This window comes from Xenopus laevis, chromosome 2L (assembly GCF_017654675.1).
Source record: "Xenopus laevis strain J_2021 chromosome 2L, Xenopus_laevis_v10.1, whole genome shotgun sequence".
In the NCBI taxonomy this organism is placed as follows: domain Eukaryota; kingdom Metazoa; phylum Chordata; class Amphibia; order Anura; family Pipidae; genus Xenopus; species Xenopus laevis.
This window is the reverse complement of record NC_054373.1, coordinates 34130531-34155581: the sequence shown is the minus strand read 5'-3', so window position 1 is coordinate 34155581 and position 25051 is coordinate 34130531. Positions and strand designations below refer to the sequence as shown.

At 40.7% G+C, this 25051-nt stretch overlaps 1 pseudogene; it reads left to right on the top strand.

Annotated features, from left to right (window-relative positions):
• Window positions 1-962: 962 nt before the first annotated feature.
• LOC121399869 lies at window positions 963-21585 on the top strand (annotated as a pseudogene).
• Window positions 21586-25051: the final 3466 nt, after the last annotated feature.

Here is a 25051-nt window from a genome sequence, read left to right as displayed (position 1 = left end):
CTGGAGTAGCACTATTAACTGATTCATTTTGAAAAAAACATGTTTTCCGATGACAGGAAATACCTTCATATTTCTCATACCTATAACCTGACTTTCTTTTCTAGGGAAACATGCTTCCTACATGGCAGATGTTATCTAAGATATTATTGCCTTGTTGCCAGAGGAATCTAAGGCAAAAGAATATTGGCGGAAATGTTGTACTGTGAAACCTCAATTTCCATACCTTGATTTTAAGTTTTCCCATTTACACTGTTTTATAATGGCCACACTAATGCATAATGCATTTCCCTGATTTTAAGGCTTCCCATATTTTACAGCATTATTTCTGGTCCACCGAAAAATGGTTGTTCTACTGTATTTTATATACTAAACTTACTATACCAGAAAGCGGTTTAGTGGTAATTTCTAATCAGCCTGAATTTATAGAAAAATGTACTTAGTTGCTCTGACTGCACCCTTAGAAAAGGCATGCGTGTAATGCCCATGGGTCTTAAACAGGGGTTGCTCTATAAAGCAGTGCACAGAGACATATGGCAACTAAAATTCATATGTATACATTCAAATATGTAGAGAGGGATTGTTCAGTGCTACCAGATGGATGTGTTTCACATTGCATCAATGTTCCCTCTAATGTCTGCACTCTTGCACACAAATAGTGATAGGCGAATTTGGGGCGAAAACGGTTTTTGACACCGGCGTCCATTTTTTGAATTTTTTTTTGACGCGGGCGAATTTTCGCTGCGGTTTCGCAAATTTATTCACCGGCGGCAAATGCCAGGAATTCAACGTCAATTCACGCCTGGACATCACATTACATCACATTACTACAGGACATCACATTACATCACATTAAGGACAGCGCACATAAAACATTTTGTATTAATTCTGAACTGAGCACATAGTTTTACTACATTTTGTACTAATTCTGACCTGAAGCACATCGTTTTTTAAAAACTGCACACAAAAGAAATGTTTTGCTCACATAGCCAAGAAGAAATTAAAGGGAATGTTGCATTGTATTTGCTGTTTAATGATGGAATTAGTCTTATTTTTAATGCAGGATTTTGTGAATGTATACTTTCTGTCTTTTCAGAACTTGCCTGCCCTGGTTCTGAAGATCATGAGTGGAACATTTCCCCCATCGCTGACCGTTATAGCCCTGAGCTCCGACATCTAATCCTTAGCATGCTGAACCTTGACCCCTCCAAGAGACCTCAATTAAATTAAATCATGGCTCATCCCATCTGTATCCCAGCCCTTCTCAATCTATACAGCGACATTGCAGTGGGTGTTTGCTGTATATTGCATTTATTATAATAAATATAGTTTTGTGCAAGGTCCACTGCAAAGTATAGCCTTTACTCATATATGAAGTATTAAAGTACTGATCTAATTTTACCACCCTTATTAACATAAACCATCCATTCTCTGCAGATGTGCTTTTATACCTGGGATTGGGTTCCTTTTATTAGGTGATACACTGCACAGCACCAATATGCCTCTGTGTAGCACCCCAGGGAGCACAGTACTTGATATCCTGCACCCTATGGGGGTCCGCTTGTTATCCTGAGTGCTGTTGATTGAACAGGTACTTGTGATACCATAATATAATACAACACTATAATAATATAATACAAGTTTGTTTTTAAACCATTTGCAAATCAGCAGGTGATTTTTTTTTTTGAGATACTTACACCAAAGGATTATCTGTGCAGTTCTTTGTAAAGAATAATTCTGATATGTTTTCTTATTAATCACCTGCAGAGTGGAAAACCTCTTGCTTCAGTAGCAGTTGTGAGTAGTGCATGGCCTGCATCAAGGATCCCTAGTGCAAGATCCATAGGTGAGAATGGCTGATGTTGAAAACTGCTAAAAGCCATATAAATGGGCAAATACATGGTTTTGGAATATGTTATGGACAAATATATTGCCGACTGGAAGCAGTTTAGATAGCTGTGCCTTCTGCTGTCATAGCCACTCACCACTCACAGACCAAGTACAAAGGAAAATGTGCCTCCGTTTGCAACATTTGTTACATGCAGAAAAAAATATACAATGGTTTTCAGGCGACATTAAAAAAAAACATGATAAACGCAGTTTAATAAACTTGTGCTTTATTTTTAATACACAAAGGCACCAATTTTTAAAAGCTGTAGCTGAAAGTTATTTTAAAAATTATTAGCACGTGTTGTTAACAATAGTATAATTTGCAGTGTATGAATATTTGTCTTAACAGTTTGCTGCCAGAAGGCCTCCTACACACGTACTGAAAGTCCTCCCTTGATATTCTTTGAAAGGCTCGTCCCTTATTTTTTGTCCTCACATGCTCTATGACTTTTCCCCTTGAATACTCTGAGTCTATAAAATTTACTAATGCAGAATTAGGCTATCATTGTGCAATTCTGCATAAGAGTTTAAATGTAATACTGTACTAGTCCATCTGTAGCGCTGCAGGCTTAATGTCCTCCAGCCTAAGGGACAGATTTTCTAACTTCGCTAGCGAAGGAGATAGACTCTAGCAGTAATTCACTCACTTATGTCTGGCAAAGTAAGTTGCACTCTGGTGAATGGACGTAACTACGAAAATTCACGTTACCTTTTTTGCCAGACTTGCCTTAAGGTGGCCATACACGGGCCGATAAAAGCTGCCGACAGACCGTGTCGGCAGCTTATTGGCCCGTGTATGGGGGCCCCCGACGGGCTTCCCCGATCGAGATCTGGCCGAAAGTCGGCCAGATCTCGATCGGATGGGATTAAAAATCCCGTCGGATCGCGGCCGCATCTGTTAGTTGATGCGGTCCCGCGATCCGACCGCCCGTTTGGCGAACGCTAGGATCCGATCGTTGGGCCCTAGGGCCCACGATCGGATCAGCCCGATATTGCCCACCTCAAGGTGGGCATATCGGAGGGAGATCCGCTCGTTTGGCGACATCGCCAAACGAGCGGATCTATCCGTGTATGGCCACCTTTAGACCAGGAGAAGTGCAATAGAGTAGGACTTCCTCAAAAAATAGTTGAAAAAACGCTGGTAACTTTTAATGTTTCAGGGTGATAGGCTGCAAAAGATCGTAAATTTTTTCTGGGGTAACCGGCTTCCCCCCTACATTTCCTAACATATGGCACATATTGCTCATGTGTAGGGCAATATAACAACTCAATTTTATTTTATTAAGGTTTCCTGGGCTTGTGTAGTGTAATGTATTGGCTGCAACATATACGTCCATTCAAGTTTAACTTCCCGCCGTATGCAAATTAGGCAACGCTATCGCAACTTTGCTTCGCTTGCCACAGTAACACTAGCGCTACTTCGCCAGCATTCGGCACCCTGGACACAACTTCGATTTTAGTGAATTAGTGTTGTCCTGGCGAATCTACGCCTGGCAAAGTGTTGTGATGTGAGTGAAGCAGCCGCTGGTGAATTTTCTGAAGTTAGTGAATTCGCCCCAAACTAATAGATCTGCAGTATATGATTTTCAGTAGCGATTCAACAGCTGGCACCTGAGCCCTTGAGCTGTTTTACTTGATATCATAATAGACCAACTATGTGCAAAAATAAGTACAGGTATGGAATCCGTTATCTGGAAACCCCCTTATCCAGAGAGCTCTGAATTACTGAAAGGCTGTCTTCCATCGCCTTCATTTTATCCAAATAATCCAATTTTTTTTAAATGATTTCCTTTTTCTCTGTAATAATAAACCAGTAGCTTGTACTTGATCCAAACTAAGATATAATTGATCCTTATTGGAAGCAAAACCAGTGTGTTGGGTTTATGTAATGTTTACACGATTTTCTAGTAGTATGAAGATCTAAATTACAGAAAGATCCATTATCTGGAAAAGCCCAGGTCCCGAGCATTATGGATAACCGGTCCCATACCTGTATATATTTAGAAACATCAAAAAGGCAAACGTGTTACCTACTGCTTAAATACATTTAACAGAGCGCAGCACAATGGTGCAATGATTAGAAGTCTTGCCTTGCTGGGGTCATAGTTTCAGTTGTGCCCAGGGCACATGAAGTTTGTATTTTCCCCCTGCACTTGTATGGTATTATTCTGAGTACTCTGGTTACCTTCCAAATTGGTTAATTGGTCCTAACGTGTTTAATAGAAAAGATATTTAAGGTGTCCATATTTCGAAAGATTTACTCTCGCTAAATTAGTAGATTTTACACAAATTGACAATATTGGGCTAATTGAGGGCCAAATGATTGGATTACACTGGGAATGCAGGAAGTATGAGGAGAGGACTGCATCACCTAATTCAGTACTCGCCCCTACTGAATTTTTTATACCTTCCTGACCAGTATCTGCCTGATTTTCAGCCAGATATTTGTCCGGCAGGCCAATTGAAGGGCCCCATATATGAGCAACGAGGGTCAGACTGGGGGGCCGGGGCCCACTGGACCCTCCAGTTCCCCTGCCGCCGGGTTCCTATGCCGAGTCTCACAACACCCCCCCCCCCCCGCCGGCGTATGCACACCTTGTATTTGCCGCGACTTGAGGCAAGAGGAGCAGCGCAGGGAACAGGACTGGGCCAGCGGGGCCCACAAGAACTGGGGGCACACCGGGTTTTTTCCCGGTGCCCACCAGCTCAGTCAGACCCTGTGAGCAACTAAACTGCTGATGTGGTCTGAAGGGGCCGAATCGGTAACTTAAATCTGCTTGTGTATGGCCACCTTTAGGATATTAACTGTAAATGGGCAGGAATGAATGTGAATGATGTAAAGCACTGCAGGATGTGTCGATGCAACATAAATAAAGAATAAATATAAGCACATGGGCTTCTGACCAGTACATTTATGTTATCGTTGAGAATGTTGTTCACTGGATCTTTGTTTACAGCAAAGTTTCATATACTGATATGTTGTAGGTGGCCGGGTGGCCATTCTCCAGCAAAGCCAGGTATCCTACCTCCTCTGTCTTCTGTATAAACCTGGGGAAGTGGGATTTCAACCCCTTTATGCCTCCCCATGTTGAACACCGAAGTTGTGCAGGTCTCAGCAGGGAGAACTCAGAAGGCTGGAGTCACCAAATCTGGACGAATAATCATGTGGGAGGTAAGTAGGTGCGAACACAGAAATGTGAATAGCCAAAATCGGGTTTTAGCCATATCTAGGATCTAATTACTTGAAAGAGTCAAGCACATATGAAACCATTTTTTTATGACAGTGTGACCGATGGAGACTGCAGTTTTATACAAACAAAATGGTTTCATATGTGCTTGACTCTTTCAGGGATGCATGGGTAAAATGTAATGATGGTTGCTGTTATGTGGAACTGTAAAGCAACTCCAATTCTTTTGAATAATCCAGAGGTTTATAGGTTATAATAGTGACAGATCATACACACATTAGTTAGGGTCACCTAAAAATATCAGTTTTCAGTCAATGTTGCAGCTGGGCCATCTTTATAATGATTCTCTTTGTCCACAAAAGGAAGCATTCTATGTCAGTTCATTTTGTTTTGTTTGCAAATAAATTACAAATTATACAGTGCAGCAGTGAATTGATGAGTTTACCTTATAGTCCTAAACCTCGTTATTTTGGCTTTATGAATGCCCTGCAGTGATGCTATTGGTCAGCATGGTGCTCTGGTTGTTTTCTGATGCAGAAAAAAATCCAGCTGTATAAATGGCATGTCCTTGGAGAAATCCAGACAAAATACAGCTTTAAAATCTGAAAGAAAGCCAATGTTTTGTCCTTGACAGATATTTACAGTTAACAGGCCGAGGAGGGGAAGTAACAAAGCAAAATTGAACACATCAAATTAAGTTATCATATTACTCTTGGCTTACAGCAGGACTAAAAAGAAAATAAATGGCAGGGGGTAGGGGAAGCTTCAGTCATCTCTGCTAGCGGAGAATCCACCACATGTGATATTGCCCTTTATTTCGTGCACTTCTTTTTGCTTTGATATTTTTAATTGCTGTCTTTCCTATGCTAGAGTCGGAAAAAAGTTTATTGTATTTGTACAGTAGTGTCGTTTAGATACTTTCAGTTCTTTAGTTATGGTTATGCTAAGCAACTTAAATCACCTTGTCCTTATGGGGAAAAAGAAAAATTGTTTTTTTTTAGGGATTCTCGTGGCTCCATGTTTGCACTGTGTGTCAGGTTGTGCCCACATTGATGATATTGAATCATCCTTTCCTAGTCCTACCTGAAGGCATGGGCTCTGCTGCTCAAGTGTCCCAGGCCAGACCAAAAGGACAGCATGAGCGGGTGGGACCACCTTCGCCAAAGCTAGGGTGAGCCCCAAAATCCACGCCCCCGAAGGGGATAATGGGCCGTTTGGACTCTCCTTCGTCTTGTGGTTAGGGGGAGTCCCATCTACCATGGGTTCTGCCGAAGCTTCCCCCAGGGCGTAAGTCTTTGCCTGGGTCAAGACCAAAGGACCATGACACCCATCCATGGGCGCACAAACCAAACACAAAAAAGTACTGGAGTGAGAGGGTGCAATGTCATTGATTGCCTTGGTAAGGCTCCAGCTGGCGGCTGGAAAAAGAAAAAACTTCCCGGCCGCCCAATGGCTGGGGCAAAGGAAGTGAAGCATGATTAGGCATGTGCATAGCCCCTGACTCAAAATAAATCAGGCACCTCCCTCATGGGAGCACAGCAACCCTGCTTTCATCAAGCTTCTGCTTGCCAGTCTACACCAGAGGACCAAGTGTTTCTCCGTTCTTTACATAAGATCATAGGAACAGATACTTCCCCTTGATCTTGCCAGCCAGATGACCAAGTGTTTCTGTACCTAGCCAAAAGGCCCAGTACTACATTTGATCTTAGCCAAAAGGTGTGCCCACATTGATGTTTATGTCACAAGTTACAGCACACTCTGGAGGAGCAGCAGTGTTCTTTCATCATGTCTCCACCAGGCAGTAAGAACAGGCGCTCCCTTTGTGTGACACTGCACAGAGAGGAATGCCCATGTCGGCATTAAAGAATCTTGTGCTTCATTTACAAAGCAAGACACAACTTTTGCACCAGGACATATTAAAATGTAGATTTAAATGGAAGAACAATTGAAGTCAGAAACATTTTTAGAGTAAGAGCAATGTCACATGGGTGACACTATTGGCTTCACCAAATAGCAGATTCCTGCACATGAGTATGGCTTAACTCAATACAGTGCAGCTGGCTTCTCTCTGGCAACAACAATGTAAAATTGGCCCACATGGGGGCAACAGAAACTATACTAGCAGTTCTACTGCTTCTTGACGGGGAGATGAAAGAAGCTGACAGTTGATATCCTTTGATGTAATCCAGGAAGATGTCAGCTATTGCATCCTAAAACAGTGGTTCATTACACAGCCATGTATTCAATGCTATCCATTGGCAATAATACAGACTAGGATTACAGCAATTCCTGAGCAGTTCAGTTCAGCAGCCTGGCAATATGTCAGACTATAGGACTTGCTCCAGTTAAAAACGTGTGTGCAAATACTTGCAACTTGCAGGGCACCAACATTCACCTGCATTTCCATTAATTGCATAGAATTAAAGCGGTATAACAGTTATAGCTGTAAGTGTAATGGACTCGTATGATTGAATGCAAGTTATTACACACACTTTTTTTATGATGTTTATGAAGAAAAAACTGTCTAATAGCATACAAATGCTTCAGAAGTATTGCATAACCAGAAAATGTTTGTACACTAATAAAAGAGTTTATTTCATTTACTTGTCTGTGTTTAATTAAAATTTCTTCTAAATACTTTTTTCTCTTTACAACCTCGTGCGATTGAAGGCTTCCTCATCGGTGAGAAAAACAATTTTATTCCGTGCCTGTATCTTGATTGCTGAGTGTCTCTAATGGTCCCCATAGACGCGACGATTCTTCTTCCCGAACGACCGATTTTAGGGAAGCCCGACCAATCCTTCGAAATTATCGTGCGGTTAGTGGGATTCGAACGATCGTATATCTTATGATTTTTCGCCCGACATCTGTCAGGAAATTGATCGGCCAGGTCAAAAAATCTTTGTCGGTCCCAGTGCAATCGATCTATGTTTGCAGGGCCCTCAGTACGATCGTTCTGAGAAGATTGTGGTCTCACGATCAGGATCTGACTTTTAAAAATCTCGACATCTATGGCCAGCTTTACTCTCTTATTCAAAGCAATGCATGGTTGCTAGGGTAATTTAGACCCTAGCAACCAGACTGCTGAAATTGCAAACTGGAAGCTGCTGAATAAAAAGCTAAATAACTCAAAAACCACAAGTAATAGAACATGAAAATGAATTGCAAATTGTCTCAGAATATCTCTACATTATACTAAAAGTTAACTCAAAGGTGAACAACCCTTTTAAATTCCATCAGAAATGTTTTCCCTTCATTTTTAAACCTATTGCATCTGGCGCCAAATATTGTTTAAATTATCCATGAGGCTTAATGCAGACAGCATGCTACATACTGTTATTTTCAGGCAACTCCTTTTGGAACTGGAGCAACATCCCTTCCTGGATCCATTGACCATGCCCAGCCTCAGTTCATCTTTCTTTTGCCAATATGGAGTTACGATCAAGCACGTGTCTTGTGGGGACTTATTTACTGCATGCCTAACCAGTATGTACCAATCTGCAATTACTTTTGATTTTTTATTATTTGTGGTTTTGGAGTTATTTAGCTTTATATTTGGAAGTTTGTTTAGCAATCTGGTTGCTTGGGTCCAAATTACCCTAGAAACCATGCATTGGTTTGAATAAGACACTGGAATATGAAAAGGAGATTTTTCTGTGCAGTTCTAACGCTGGTGGCACACGGTAAGATTCAGGGGAGATTAGTCGCCCATGCGACAAATCTCCTCTTCTTCGGGCGACTACTCTCCCCGAAATGCCTTCCTGTTGGCAAGAATGTGAATCGCTGGTGGGATGTCATACGTAGCACTTCGGTTTTCCAAATTCGCCCGAAGTTTCTTCGTGAGGCAACTGCGTATAACAAAGTGCTACGGATGCTATCCCTCCGGCGTTTCGAATTCTTGCTGGCGGGAAGGTATTTGGGGAGATTAGTCGCCCGAAGAAGAGGAGATTTGTCGCCGGGCGACTAATCTCCCCCGAATCTTACCGTGTGCCAACTGCCTAAAATACTAAGATTTCCCTTGCAATCAGTAGTGTAGATAGTGAACTTTGTAGTGGACTGATATGTAGATAACTATGAAATTATAAAAGTCTAGCATCCGCTCTATCTGTTAACTAGTTTATGATAAGTGACTAGGCTGCAGATAAAAAGCTGCACGCCCATTGGCTTCCAGACTTTTTGGGTGAAGGCATCCCTTGAGCCCCAACGTTTGGTCAGGGTCCCCCTTAGCTCATTATCACCCCCAAATCGTACTCTAATACTTCAAGCTGATGATGTGTATTTGAGGGAGAAAATAGGATTCTTCCCTAAATCTTGCAAATCAGACACAACTCTGGGCTCCCTTAGTCAGGCCAACCCAAGAGTTCGGAAACTACTGCTGTAACCTGTTCTCAGAGTAATGCATCATGACAATGTTTTCTAGATGATGTTAAAACAAAAGTGTACAGAGCCAGATACAACAGCAAGACAATCAGTTTTGTTTCTTTCTGCAGTTGCTGTGAGACTGGTTTCTGTAGAAGTTAATGTTGTGTGACCGCTCTCTGATTTTGACTGTTTGACTGTTGGCGGTGTGTGACTGCTTCCTGCCATTGGCCTCAGAAGTGCTCATTATTGTAACTGAATTAAATGTTCTAGAAAAGTTGTTCTTTTGAGCAGATAATTATTGTCTTCCTATTTCCAGAAAGGGGTATTATTATGACATTTGGTAGTGGGAGCAATGGTTGCCTGGGACATGCCAGTTTCAATGATGCTACTCAGGCAAGAGTCATTTCCCATATCATTAATATTAAGTTAAAGGGATGGTTCACCTTTAAGTTAATGTTTGGTATGTTATAGAATGACCAATTCTAGGAAAATTTTAAATTTGTCTTCATTGTTTATTTTTTTTGCCTTCTTCTTCTGACTTTTTCCAGCTTTCAAATGGTGGTCAATAAAAAAACAAATGCTCCGTAAGGCTACAAATTTATTGTTATTGCTACTTTTTATTACTTGTCTTTCTATTCAGACCCTATATCAGTGAGTGGTTGCTATGGTAATTTGGACCCTAGCAACCAGATTGCTAAGATTGTAAACTGGCTAACTGCTGAACAAATCCCCAACCAATAGCTCATGAACAAAATGTTGCTCACCAACCCATTGGATGTTGCTCCCAGTGGCCTCAAAGCAGGTGCTTATTTTTGAATTCTTGGCTTGGAGGCAAGCTTTATTTGCATAAAAAACTAGATTTACTGCCAAACAGAGCCTCTTTGAGAATGCCAATCCACATAGGGGTTACCAAATAGCCAATCACAGTCCTTATTTGCCACCCCAGGAACTTTTTTCATGCTTGGTTGCTCCCCAACTCTTTTTACAATTGAATGTAGCTCACGGGTACAAAAGGTTGGGGTCCCCTGCTCTACACCATATTTAAAGTTAACTCAAAGGTCAACCACCCTCGTAAGACAAAAGTGTTTGGGCCCTTGTGAAGTATGTCCGATTGCTAGCTATCTCTACTGCCAATATTATAAAAAATGTACTGATGGTTAAAACGCATATAAGTAATTACCCTAGGAAAGTAATATTGTTATTCTTCAGTTCATAGCAATGATATGCTGAAGATTTGACATCACTCAAGTAAATTAAAGGAATGCCGTATCATCAACTAAAATATAGGGCACAGAATTCTCCTTGGAGTTCCATGATCAGTAAGAATGCCCCCGGCTCATTGCTTCATAAATATATCACAGAATTCCAAATATGGAGTTGAATTCTATTCTTGTCTTTATCCATAGCTGCCGTTCATGTTATTATTAAGCATGTGCAGAATGCCATTATTTTTGGGTTTAAGTCAAATAATAAAATGCTGATTTTCATATTTCCATAGGAGCACAATTTCTCTAAGCAATTCAGATATTGCCATATGTGAACAGAAAAAATTAGACATTGTATGTGCTTTGTGCACAATTTGCCTTTGACCATTATTTATTACGCCACATTTTCTTTGTACCACTCAATTCCCCCTCCCTCTATTCTTACCTCTTGCCTTGAAATCTGTCCTTAGAGCCCACTAATGGCACTTATAGCCAGTCCCACCTTTCCTCCAACATTGCCTTTCTGATCATTCCCTATTACAGCCAAATTATCTCCTTACATACACACAAACTACTTCAATACCCTGTTTCTCTACAACACCCTTATCTGTCACTGTCAAGTGACCGACATCATGTCTATCACTTGACAGGGAGATCAGAACTAGTTGCCAAACCACATTTTTCCATTAGAGTTGTCCTACCAGATGACATGCCATTTCTTGGTCAGGTGATAAGTCTTTATTATAAACCAATAGTATTTATTATTTTGTAGCTTGTGAGACACTAGACAAGCAATAGCTCTGATAAAACTAAAAGATAATTGATATTTTATCTCCTGAACATTTCTTTAGAATAATCTCAGTGATAAGGAGTTGGCTCTACTTGTTTTCCCTAATAATGAGTGGAAATTGTCTTTAATTATGGGACCCAGACATGGTTATTGCTTGAATATGGGGTTGGCTATAGAAGGAACTATGTAAACACATGAAAGACAAGTATGTGACCGTACCCTCAGGGCAATGATACATGAGGTAATTACAGGGATTTTTTCTCTGCCTTAAGCATGACTAGATGCTGGCAAAGGGTAGGTCACGATCAACCCTAGGAACATGACTACTTACTGGTACATTGTAATTGCAAGCCATTCAGTCCCCAATATCTTATTGAGATTAGTTAAGGAGAGGGCCAGGGCAATTAAGGATGGCTGGGACCCTCAACTTGGGAACTATTGAATGTCTGTCCTGCAACCTAAGGTGCTGGAGGGTTTTATTCCAACAACAGAGGGATGCAGGTTAAACATCACTGATGGAAATACTAAAAATATCCAACATACAATGCACTGTGTAATTCTGAAATCTTCTTCTAGGCTGGTGACCCAAGGTAAATGCCAAAACCCTAAAATCAGCAACATTGCTAAAAAGCTCTACTCGGCTGTGTTCATGAGCCAGTATCACGACTGGCACCCCTGTGCTGTTTTCATCATAAAGGACAGACTGTTCCATATAGAGTTGTTTTCTGTGGAATATTCACCAAATGTGACGTTGCCCTTATAATTAGTTTTTAGTTGACTTTGAATAACAAACTCAGAACCCTAAACCATCTCCAGTTTGCATAATATTAACATTCAAATATATTACAGGTATGGGATCTGTTATCCGGGAACCAGTTAGCAAGAAAACTCAGAAATTAGGGAAAGACTGTCTCCCATAGACCCCCATTTTATCCAAATAATCCACATTTTTAAAAATGATTTCCTTTTTCTCTGTAATAATAGAACAGTAGCTTGTACTTGATCCAAACTAAGATATAATTAATCCTTATTGGAAGCAAAACCAGCCTATTGGTTTAATTTAATGTTTACATGATTTTCTTGTAGATTTAAGGAGGAGATCCAAATTATGGAAAGATCCCTTATCTGGAAAACCCAAGCATTCTGGATGACAGGTCCCATACCTGTATTCCTAAATAAAATAAATCTAATAAATATGATAAGAAAATGAAAAAAGCCTCTGGATAATCATGCATTATAGAAGGGGCTTGCACTGGGCTGTCAGTTTTGACGTTGGTGAGACAGTGACCTTGCTGTCAAACAGTGAATCAGAGCCCTGTGAGCATTCTGATTTAGCACTTTTTTGAGTGAAGCTTTCTTTGCTCTTCCCACAGCCTAAGATCGTGGAAGCTTTTCTGGGCTATGAGATAGTTCACGTGTCCTGCGGGGCTTCACATGCCATTGCCGTATCCAATGAAAAGGAGGTGTTTTCCTGGGGCCACTGGGACAATGGTGAGGCTTGTGCTCATCTTTCTGCACATCAACATTTGGGTCAGAGATGCCTTTCTCTGTTAACTTGCCATTATCACACAGATTATGCGTAACCAAAATCACCTCTTTCTCTTAACTAATGGTTTTCTCCATGAACAGCTTATTGTTTGGTACAGGAAGCCCAGAGCAATACTGGGAGATTCAGTATAGACGATGGCTTCACTTAACACTCACTTCTCTGCCCCTGGGTCTGCTTTCTATTTATAAAATGCTGTAAATATTATGACTGCCCTGATTATCCCCTGTATAAGTGTTGCTGGACTGACAGTAAAGTGATGAGAAAAGGCATGTAGAAAATCATAGTACACGAGAGTGACATTTTCTTGCAATAATTGTATTTTTAGGGACAGTTTCATTACATTTTTTATTATATTTCTGTATAGCAGTTAACCCCTTTAAATATAATCTAGTATCTGTTTATTACTGTGCCACTGCAACAGACCATTCAGCTGATGGGCGACCCAGTAGGACACTAGATTGATAAGCAATTTCAGCACAGGTATGGGATCCGTTATCCGGAAACCCATTAACCAGAAAGTCTACCATAGACTGCATTTTATCCAAATTTTGAAAAATTATTTCCTTTTTCGCTATAATAATAAAACAGTACCTTGTACTTGATCCAAACTTAGATATAATTAGTCTTTATTATAAGCAGAACCAGCCTATTTGGTTTGTTCAATGCTTACATGATTTTCTAGTAGACTTAAGGTATGAAGATCCAAATTGCAGAAAGATCCGTTATCCAGAAAGCCCTAGGTCCCAAGCATTCTGCATAACAGGTCCCATACCTGTACAGGTATGGAACCTGTTATCCAGAATGCTTGGGATGTTGGGTCTTCTATTATTTGGGTCTCAATACTTTGTTTTTTAAAAACCATTTAAACATTAAGATGTTTATTTATTAAAATCCAAATGTTAAAATCTAAATTTTTAAAAAAAAATGTTTTGCTAGAAAACTCAAATTTTTAGAGGGAAAAGAAAACCTCGAATTTTTTGACATTCATTATACCCGGATGCTGCAAAAAGCCTGAATCCAAAAATCTGCCATCTCAGACCTGTTGAGGTCCTGTATATGTCAATGGGAGAGTCAGGAGTCTCATAACTCTCCCCAGTAAGTCAACATCCCACAAGACAAGAGTACGAAGCGTAGAGGGTTGTGTGCGGCATTGACAACTCCATGATACAGTAACAAATCAGCTGTTGGCCTGTGGGAGTAACAGGTTAGCATCATGCTTCAGGCAGTCAGAACCTCTCCATGCTGCTGTCAAATAAAAGTGAAAATCCCAGTTAAATAATTCATATCTATAAAATGCATTTTATATCGAGGAAAGGAATGTTTCCTTTTTGAATATATTTAATGAGTTTGTGCCAGAATGATTCCATCATACATACCTCCCTCTGTCTAGGTTTTGAAAACACAAAGCGTCATTAGGTACAAAGGGTGTTTGGCAAACGCCACTCCTTGTAGGTGCTCTGGCTAAACAACGCACTTCCTGCAATGCCTGAGATATGAAGCACATCAGCAGGCGTAAATAGATTGTTGTTATAGAGAATTGCTATCATAACGTCAAATAAGCTGTTTTATAAAGATCCAGTCCTGGTCTTTTCTTGCTTTACAGTGTTTCTGTCTGTTTCTCAAACTGTCATTGGACTGCAAAAGGCGTACAATACACTGGGGTAACTCTCAGCATTGTTGTTACAACAACTACACACTGTAGTTAAGAGGGGGACTTTTTCATAACAAGTGTATAATAAACTGCTAGTGAATGTGTTGTTTTTACCTGTTGCATCATAAAGTCATTGTTTATACCCAGCCCCTCTGTTGGTGGTTTGGAAGAAATAAAAAACAGCAAGGTGTAGCTTGTGTATAAGGGATACTTTCATGGGAAAAAATGTTTCTTTCAAAACGCATCAGTTAATAGTGCTGATCCAGCAGAATTCTTCACTGATTTTTTTTATATTTAATTTTGAAATCTGACATGGGGCTAGACATATTGTCAGTTTCCCAGCTGCCCCCAGTCATGTGACTTGTGCTCTGATAAACTTCAGTCACTACTAATGCACTGCAAATTGGAGTGATATCACCCCCTCCCTTCCCCCCCAGCAGCCTAACAACAGAACAATGGGAAGGTAACCAGATAGCAGCTCCCTAACACAGGATAACAGCTGCCTGGTAGCTCTAAGAACAGCACTCAATAGTAAAATCCAGGTCCCACTGCAACACATTCAGTTACATTGAGTAGGAGAAACAACAGCCTGCCAGAAAGCAGTTCCATCCTGAAGTGCTGGCTCTTTGTAGAGTGAATTATTTGAAGTGTAATTTAGAAATAAAAACTATATCATAAAAATCAGGACAGACTCCATGATTCCCATTTATGTTATTTAGTTAGTCAGAATGATGCATAAGGTCATTAACCTACCTCCACCTTTGGCTCCTACAAAACAAGTCACTTTATTGATGAATTCATGAGCTTGGCATTTGATCTGCTGATTGAAAAGGCAATTTAGACCAGTTTCAGTCCACATTCTGACTTATTCAACTTTTGTCCATTTCTCCCACGGTCATGTAATGTCACGGGAGCAATAAAAATCACTCTAAAAAAATGTGATCAAGCAGGTCTGTGGCACACACTGAATTTCCCATGCAAGTTCCTTTTACATTTGCCTGCAAGGGATTTTCTAGTTGCAACTCACATAATTGCCACAAGCCTACATCAACAGAGATGTTCTGAAGTCTACCCTTTTGACATAAGATCATTCAGCTGGGCTTATTAAAAAAAAAAAAAAGTGCAGAAATACAAACAACAAGAAGCGGAAGTAGTCTTACTGCTTTCATACATACAAGTATCACTTAATGAGCACTGGCTAGTGTTGCCATTGTTTGATTCTACTTTTTCATTGGAATGCCGGATCTAAACTCTGAGACAATTTGCATCTAGTTTTCATTTTCTATTATTTGTGTTTTTGGAGTTATTTAGCTTTTTATTCAGCAGTTCTCCAGTTTGCAATATCAGCAATCTGGTTGCTAGGGTGCAAATTATGCTGCAACCATGCATTCATTTAAATAAGAGACTGGCATAGGCATAGGAGTGGGCCTGAGTAATAAAAAGTAGCATTAACAATACATTTGTAGCCTTACAAGGTTTTTTTGGATGGGGTCAGTGACCCCCATTTGAAAGCTGAAAAAAGTCAGAAGAAGAAGGAAAATAATTCAAAAGCAATAAATAAATAAATAATGAAGACCAATTGAAAAGTTGCTAAGAACTGACCATTCTATAACATACTAAAAGTTCACTTAAAGATGAACCACCTTGTTAATTAACAGAGGATTTTGTATTATTTGTATCGTCATTCAGCATATTAATGACTTTTAAAGCAAAAAAAAAAAAAAAGAATACATAAGAATTGCTTAAATGCAAGTGACTTCTCTGCTGAAAAAAAATGTATCACAAACTACTCCGACCAAATCCGCACGGGTTTTTTCCCCTTAATTATCAATACATTTTCCTGGAAAATTCCTCTGTAGGAAAAAAAAACAAAAAATCTTGAAAAAAAACGAATCATACACATTTTCAGATTTTCCACCTGATTTTTTACCTGAAAACCCCATTTTTGGATTACTGCATGAAACCCAGCGCAGATCAAGATATCTTCGGGACTTCTCCCACTGACTTATATGCAACCTCGGCAGTTCTGAGGTGCCTGATTTTCAAATTCAGACTTTTTCCATCCTTAGGGTAAAATTTGTGGGGGTTTTTTCCACTAAAAACGCTGATTTTATAGTAAAAAAGCAAACATTTTTCAGTTTTTTGGCATTCAGAGTTAAATAAATAACCCCCTTACTGTCAAATGTTTAGTTGTGACTCATTGTGTAATCTCTACGTGAATGATAATTTCATGATGTTTATAAGTACATCAACACTCGGATATACACAAGTCCAACATCCACTGTGTCTTTCTAGCCAATTTCCTTAAATATTGGGCAGACGGCCCATCAGGAGGCCGAAGCTCCTGTTAGTTATGTGGGGCTTCAACCCACCCTCACCCACCATGCACCTGGCCCGACCCGGCTCGGCTCCTCCATTTAAATACAATCGCCTGCCCCATCCCACAGTGATGTCACAAAAGGTGCAGAGTGGGCACAAATGTATAAATGGAGGAACCAGATGCCGGAAGTGTTAGGTCACAACACAAAGACTTGATGCGCCAGCTGGCTGAACCCGACTGACCCACAGGTAAACCCACGGGTCCCGTGGCTTTCGGGCCAGCCCACACATCATTAGCTTCTGTAATTGGACTAATAAGCTGCCGACTTGATCTGGAGGGGCCAAGTCAGCAGGATTTATTGGCAGGAGTATAGCCAATTTTACACTGCATTTATTGCATACGTTATGTTCATTAGTGTACAGGTCAATAGAGAAAAGTGATAATATTTTTGATATTCCCATTAAAAATTATACCCAGCGCTACAACAAACTCTGCTCTGTAACAAGCTTCATATTGGTATGTGCAAGGGCAGTCATATACCGGCTCACTGTGTAGTAAATAGAAACCACTGCACCTTTGTACAGAGTTGGGTAAACAATCGGTTTCTGTACCTTTCCATTAGTTGTTTGCTTTACGGCAGCTGTCATCTAAAACGGACATTTTTTTCCAGTGCATATGTCTCTCATTTAACACACAAAGGCACATGGTTATTATTAAGTAGCTGAAAATTACTTTTAGATCTATGTCAGACTCATTGTCCTACTTACTTAACTTTATACATAAATGATGTTCAAAAAAGGTAACCGGTTTTTACCTCTTTGCAAAAAACTTTTTGCAAAATTGCAGTTCCGAGGGCAGTTTTGCATACATTTTTTTTCTGAGCCCTGAGACATGTGAGTCGGGCACCTGGTGAAGCATGGCATATTTAAACGGGTTGCTCACCTTTAAGTAATTCATGATGTAGAAAGTGGTAGTCTGAGTCAATTTTCAATTGGTTTTCATTCATTTTATTTGTAATTTTTGAGTTATTTAGCTTTTTATTCATTAGTTCTACAGTTTGCCATTTCAGCAGTCGGGTTGCTAGGGTCCACATTGATAGCAACCATGCATTGATTTGAATAAGAGACTGGAATATGAATAGGAGAGGCCTGAATAGAAAGATGAGCAAAAAAAGTAGCAATAATAATACATTTTTAGCCTTACAGAGCATTTGTTATTTAGATGGGGTCAGTGAAAAGAAGAATGCATATAATTAAAAACGATAGAAAATAAATAATGAAGACCAATTGAAAAGTTGTTTAGAATTGGCCATACTATAACATACTAAAAGTTCACTTAAAGGTGCACCACCTCTTTAAACTGCATAATTCCAGTAATACAGATGCAGGCCTAGGGGCAGATTCATGAATGATCAGCAGGGCTGTCAGCAGGTACAGGAGGGCGTCCAGTCAGGGAGCCCTATACTACTTAGCCTGGTCAGCTGTGAATGGGACAGGGCTTGAATAGGTGATTTAGGGTGGATCATGGTTGTGTTCTAGGCATAATGATGTATTATGTGCCAGGTTGGGTTTGTGTGGATAGCAGAATGTAGGAATCTGTTTTTCTTTATTGGGGTACATTCAATTAAGTTGGCAGGACCCGCAACTCCGGGTGCCCAGACTGGCTGTGAACTCATACCCGGACCCAGGACTGGACTGGGATTCAAAATAGGCCCTGCCATTCCTAGTACACAGAGGCCCAAACAGACCCCAACAGCCCACTTAATAGTCACTTTCTATGGCATCTTACAGAAGCCCCATTGGCATTTGCCAGAACCCACAGATTGCCAGTCCGGGCCTGCCTGGACCCCCATTTACTGAGAGATCCCTGCTAAGTAGTATAGGGCTCCCTGATTTCTGATGGTGGCCCTGTAACAGTAACAATGGTTACTGTTCATTAAAAAATTACAGATTTATCAGTCTCTTTCCACCCTGGAATGATTTGTTTGAGCATATAAGAATCACTGCTGAGCTTTAACCCCATATATAACAGTATGGAGTTCTATCGCTCAACATATCGATACATTCATCTGCTTTGTTACATGCGTCAGTGTTAATAAATGTGATAAAATCTGAACTGCTGGGAATCCATTTGCTGGGAATTCGGATTAAATGTGACCCCTAATTTTAGTAAGCACAGCCTGAGCTGCTTTTATATCTTCTTGAGGCATTTATCTGACTAAAATAGCAACAGGCACTGCATTTATCGCATTAGTGCACATCTATATTTACTGGAAGCAGTTATAAATTATTCATTAAAAATATATATATGTTAACTGTGCTACTTAAATGCAGCATTAACTTATCACCTAGGGTGGGAGGCTGCTCGGAGAGTAAGGATGTGGATCCAAATAGCAGGAAAGCTAAGGGGGAAATGGACTGCAGTGCATGGAATTAACCCCGGAATTAACCTGCAGGCTTTTTGGTAGATGAAGACTTGGCTAAAAAGCTCTGTCACTCCTGTGACACAGTCAGATATTTTTTTATCTTCTTGCCCCCCAAGACCCCTTGCCCTCCTCCTTGCTCAAGCATGGCTCTTCTGTTCCCACTCCTACGCAAACAGAGATTTGGATTCTTTTACAACATTCCATTGTTCTTTTAATCATACCTAAAGAAATGCCAAGTCAGCTGCCTTTGACCCCTCTCTACTTGTAACTGCCATACATCTTTACTCTTATTGCTGTTCATGGAATGTGTTATCTTCTTTTGGATTAACAACTATCTTAATGCCCATAACCAGGGGCGTAACTATAGAGGAAGCAGACCCTGCGGCTGCGGCTGCAGGTATAGGGGCCCCACGAGGCTCTAATTCATATACAAATTCAATACAACTTGGTAAAACAGGTCAATCTCTAGACATTTTTGGGGCCTATAAAATTATTTGCTGTGGGTCCCAGTGATATTTAGTTACACCACTGCCCATAACCTTCTTTGACTGCATGCAAATGCAGCTTTCAGGCTGTATATTTGGAGAGGTAATCTTTTATATTTATTTTATATATCATTTTCAGTTTTTCTGTGTGCAAATGGTCTTTATGTATCCTTCGGGTTTTATACTGATTTCTACTCCCTTAATAAGTATTGATATTCTCCATTCATTAGTTTTGATGATATATTAGGTTTATGTTTTGAATCTTCGGTATATTTTGTATAGAGCAAAGAATTGACACTTAAACGACTGCAACTGACAAGACAAACTGGAGAGGAGGGATTCGATATAGAGGCTTAGGGGATTATGTAATAAAAGGCACTAAGATTGCCCATGTCCAGGTAGAATTTACTGGTCAGCTGTTTAAAAGCAAATATCTTGTTGGTTCCTTTGGGTTACTGCTACCAGGCAAATTTAGTGTCTTTCATTACACATGGGTTAGGCTTTAGTTCTCTTTCAAGGACAAGGGTACATGGAGCGTTGGCTCTACTGTTCTCGGCCTGTGTTTTTTTCTGCCGCTCACCTCCACATCTCCATGTATCTACCTGAAAAGTACAACTTCCACCTGAGCTGCGTTTTTAAAAAAGAACAGCCAGGCGTAAATATGCATAAACTGCACTACCACTGAAACTAATGGAAAACGCACTATGGCAATTCACATTGGGAGCTTGCAAGCTGAAATCCCCCACAGGATGCCAGTAAAGTGCATGTTGGGAAATTAATCCTACGTATGTTGACTGTCGCATGTGGTTTCGATAGAGTATTTATGCCTGGCTGTTTTTTTTTTTAAAGAGCAGCGTAAAAACGCCGCAAAAACGCCACGTCTAGCCTTGCCCTTAAGGCAGAAGCTGTACTTTTTAGTGTAGATGCATGGAGATGCAGACTTTTCTGTATCAAACAGTAGATAGGCCAAAAAGGATTACAAGAGGCTTTGCTATTAGTAAATTGTGGAAAGTTTAGTTGATGCAGTTTCTGTAGGATGTGGGGGGAAACGGCCCAAGTAGATTCTCAGAGAGAGGAAGGTGGTTTATTTTCCTCTGATAATCCGGAGATATAAAAAATGTGAAAGGTTTGGTATATACATTAGAAGACTTTGAGTCACTTACTAGCTGCAGGTCACAGGACTAAGTGGAAAAAGAGTGCGATCTGCTATGTGTTTTTTAGTTTGCTCCATGCCCTGCAGCGCAGGCATTGCCCATGGTCTACTCTAAATAAATGACCCATTTTTTAACAAGAAAAATAATCTGTCTGGCTATAATTTTAAAGAGAATCACAGTCAAAATGCATGCATAGCAATTTTCTATAGTATTTGCTAAGAAGATTTGCAATTAACTATACTAATAGTTTTATTAGATTTAATAAGATGGGATTAGATCACATCTTATCTGCAAGTGAGCCTTATGTAAGCACCACCCATTCAGCAGTCGTAACAGGTGTGTAATACAATAATATAAAAGGGGTGCAGCTATGGAGCAGGGGTCTAAGGGTAGGATTACATGGACGTTTTCGGTGCGATCCGACAAGGCGCCTGCGATAAAAGTAAGGTAAGAGATAGAAATGTCAGATGAAGTCGCAGCGTTGATCCGACAGGACGAGACTGTCGGATGCAGACGGAGCTCGTCAGATCGGGCAGAAAATGTCCATGTAGTCCTACCCTAACTGTAGATGCAGCAGATCCTGCAGTGGTGGTGGGGTGGCTGGGGGACAGGGGGTCTGCAGCATATAAATTGACTCCCAATGCCAGGAAAGTGGAGCTGTGTCTGTGACCAACTCACTTTAATAATGCAGGTTGTGAGGAGGCAGGAATAGAAAACAGAAATGTCAGATTAGCGCAGAGTTAAGCACAGTGACTCTTGTGCTTTGGGGAGAAGTGTCACTATTTCTTCAATTTATCTGTTTTTTCTCTGAAGCAGCGATGGTAGTAATGGTGACTATATGTTGTTATTATTATTATCACATATTCAGCAACTCAGTACCAAAGATGGGATGTAAACATACAAAAATACAACTAAAACCCAATACAAGAGGTAAAGATCAGCAGGTATCACCCGCAGAACCTTAGCCTGAGCGTCAAAAGAAACTGTAACAAGATGAAGCAGATAGTGTGACTAAGGGGCAGTTTCAGGCACTAGGCCAAGGAACCCCCTATCCCCAATTTGCACCTTTCCATTCAATTAAAACACAGACACATGTTATGGCAAAAATCTGTGGAGGTCACAAGCTTTATTTAACAGTTAAAAAATCAAAATTTTAGGTACACCCTGACCCCAGCTGCGGCTCTTATTCTCCAAACGTGGGCTCCTGCCCAAAAAATCTGAAACTCAAAAAACGTGGGCTCAATGGCCCAAGAGATTTCCAAAAACCTGAAGCAGGGATCACGGGGCTGGGCACACTCAGTGACCTTTTTTCCCACCCCCCCTGCTCCCTCGTTGTGCATAATGGCGCTAACCCAGTCACTTGCATGCATCAGAGAAGACCGTGCAGTGCCAGTCTGATGCACACTCGTGACTCACCCAAGGTAGGCCTGCACTATAACTACTTTGTAGACCTAGAGCCGCACTGACGCCTTGACCACCACAGATAATGGTACTCCAGAGGAAGGCGAAAACTCTAGCACTTTTCAGCCAATTTAGTGCTAAGAGAAAAATTCCTTCCTGACCCCAAATAGGCGATCGGTTGTAACAACTCTGGAGCACCTTGTTCTCGACCGAATCCGCCTTACCTAGGGAGGGAGGGTGGGAAACAAAAAACAAGTAAGTATGAGCAAATTCACATAAAGCATCCTCTTAAATCACTGCCCTGCCCCACGCTCCTCCTCTGCTTCCAACCCGCCCACTTTTTTCCTGCCGTGGCTAGCCCCTTCCTTTGTTCTACCTGAGGGGCTAGCTGGGAAGGGTTGGGGGAGGCTAACAACATGCACCTTAGGGGGAAGGGGGGCCTGGCCTAACTTCATTCTGACCTATACGGTCTTCATTCCCCCAAACGTTTGGAGTAAAGTTGGCCATAGATGCAAAGATCCGATCGTACCAATCATCGTACGATTGGTCTTTCCTATCTCTCGACCTGCCACTAACCTTCAATTTAAATAGTAGAAAGAACAGATCAGCCGATGTTCTGCCCCTGACAGCAATCGTACGAAAGTTATGTCCAACCAAAGCTGGTGACAGTCTCCCACTGAAAATCGTATGATCGGCAATACATGCAGAGATATTATCGACAGCCGACAGAAATCTTTTAACCTGTCCGATCAACCAAACGACTGATCTCCGCCGGACGAAAAATGTCAGGACTCTCCACACACGTTCCGAAAATCGAACGAATCCTCGATTCGTACGATCAGATCTTTGCGTCTATGGCCAGCTTAAAGGAATTGTTCAGTGTAAAAATAAAAACTGGGTAAATATATAGGCTGTGCAAAATAAAAAATGTTTCTAATATAGTTAGTTAGCCAAAAATGTAATGTATAAAGACTGGAGTGATTTCATATATAACATGTCAGTCTGAACACTACTTCCTGCTTTTCAGCTCTCTTGGTTTACACTGACTGGTTGCCCTGGCTACCATGCAGTAACCAATCAGAGACTTGAGGGGGGGCACATGGGTCATATCTGTTGCTTTTGAATCTGAGCTGAATGCTGAGGATCAATTACAAACTCACTGAACAGAAATGTACCATGTGGCCCCCCTTCAAGTCGCTGACTAACTCAGAGTTATACAGCTGAAAAGCAGGAAGTTGGATTCTGGCTGTTTTATTAGACATCTGTTCACTCCAGCCTTTATACATTACATTTTTGGCTAACTAACTATATTAGAAACATTTTTTATTTTGCACAGCCTATCTATTTACCCAGTTTTTATTTTCCCTCTGAACTATTCCTTTAAGAGGGGGAAATGGTTTTGTTTGTTTGCAATAGGTTTTAAAGCATACCCGTGGCAATTGATTTGCATGACCGGCCTTTGTGTATAGATAGGAATATACATTACTAAAACTAACCTTCCAGTTGACACACTGCAATTAAGGCAACCGTGTGTACCTGTTAAATGTGTGGGGAAAGGGATTTGACTTTATCATTGCTGCAGGGGGGAATTTTATGAGCCATTTTTTAACATCAGTGACTCCTTTTCAGCATTAGGTCAGTTTTAAGCTCCCCATAGACGCAAAGATTCCTCTTGCCGAACAACCGATTTTAGCGAAGTCCGACCAATCCTTTGAAATTATCGTGTGGTTAGTGGGATTCGAACGATCGAACATCTTACGATTTTTCGCCCGACATCTGTCGGGAAATTGATCGGCCAGGTCAAAAAATCTTTGTCGGTCCCAGTGCAATCTATCTATGTTTGCAGGGCCAAGCAGGCAGCTCCCCTTTGTTTTCCTGGCAAATTGGTCTTTTTAGTTGATGGACAATTCGTACGATCTGCGTATGGCCACCTTAAGGTTTAATCTAAAGGTGGAATTAAATTTCTAAGGGTGTATTTCCCTTTGATAGGTCAATGGTGTTATTTTTTGGGTAGCCGAGGATGAGTTTGTTTTTTCAAATGGGATATATATTATAGTTTGTGTCAGGAAACAACACAGTCACAGATTTACTTATAAAGCAATTGACACTATAATTCCAGATTTCTTATGTCAACACTGTTTAAAGTGAGGGTGTAATAGCTATATACAGGGGTCTCTCAGCAATTAAACAAACTGTGGCCTTCTCCTGCTGGTGCAGGCTCACAGGGAGGCAACTCAAGACCCTCTGTGTTGCACAGCCCTCTCTCCCTGGTCTTCCTTCCACAGTCATGGAATCTGCTCTGCTGGCTGTAGTTATTCTTATAACTAGTTACATTTATAACTAAATTAAGCTGATATCTAACCGAAGTCATATAACAGCCTTGGACCAGCACAATATGTGATTCTATGTATTCTCTTCTCTGTTACATGGTGTTTGGCACCAGCACTGTCTGCAACCCTGCAGCCAATTTGGTATAAATATTCGAAATGGCAGATCCATATAGAGGTTCAGTAGTGACTTAAAAGTCTCCGTTGACCAGAAGAAGCATCTATAATGCAAGATGAATTGTTCCAGCTGTAGTTTGGTAGATCAGAATAAGGGAATTCATTTGAAACCTGTACAGACCTTATTACA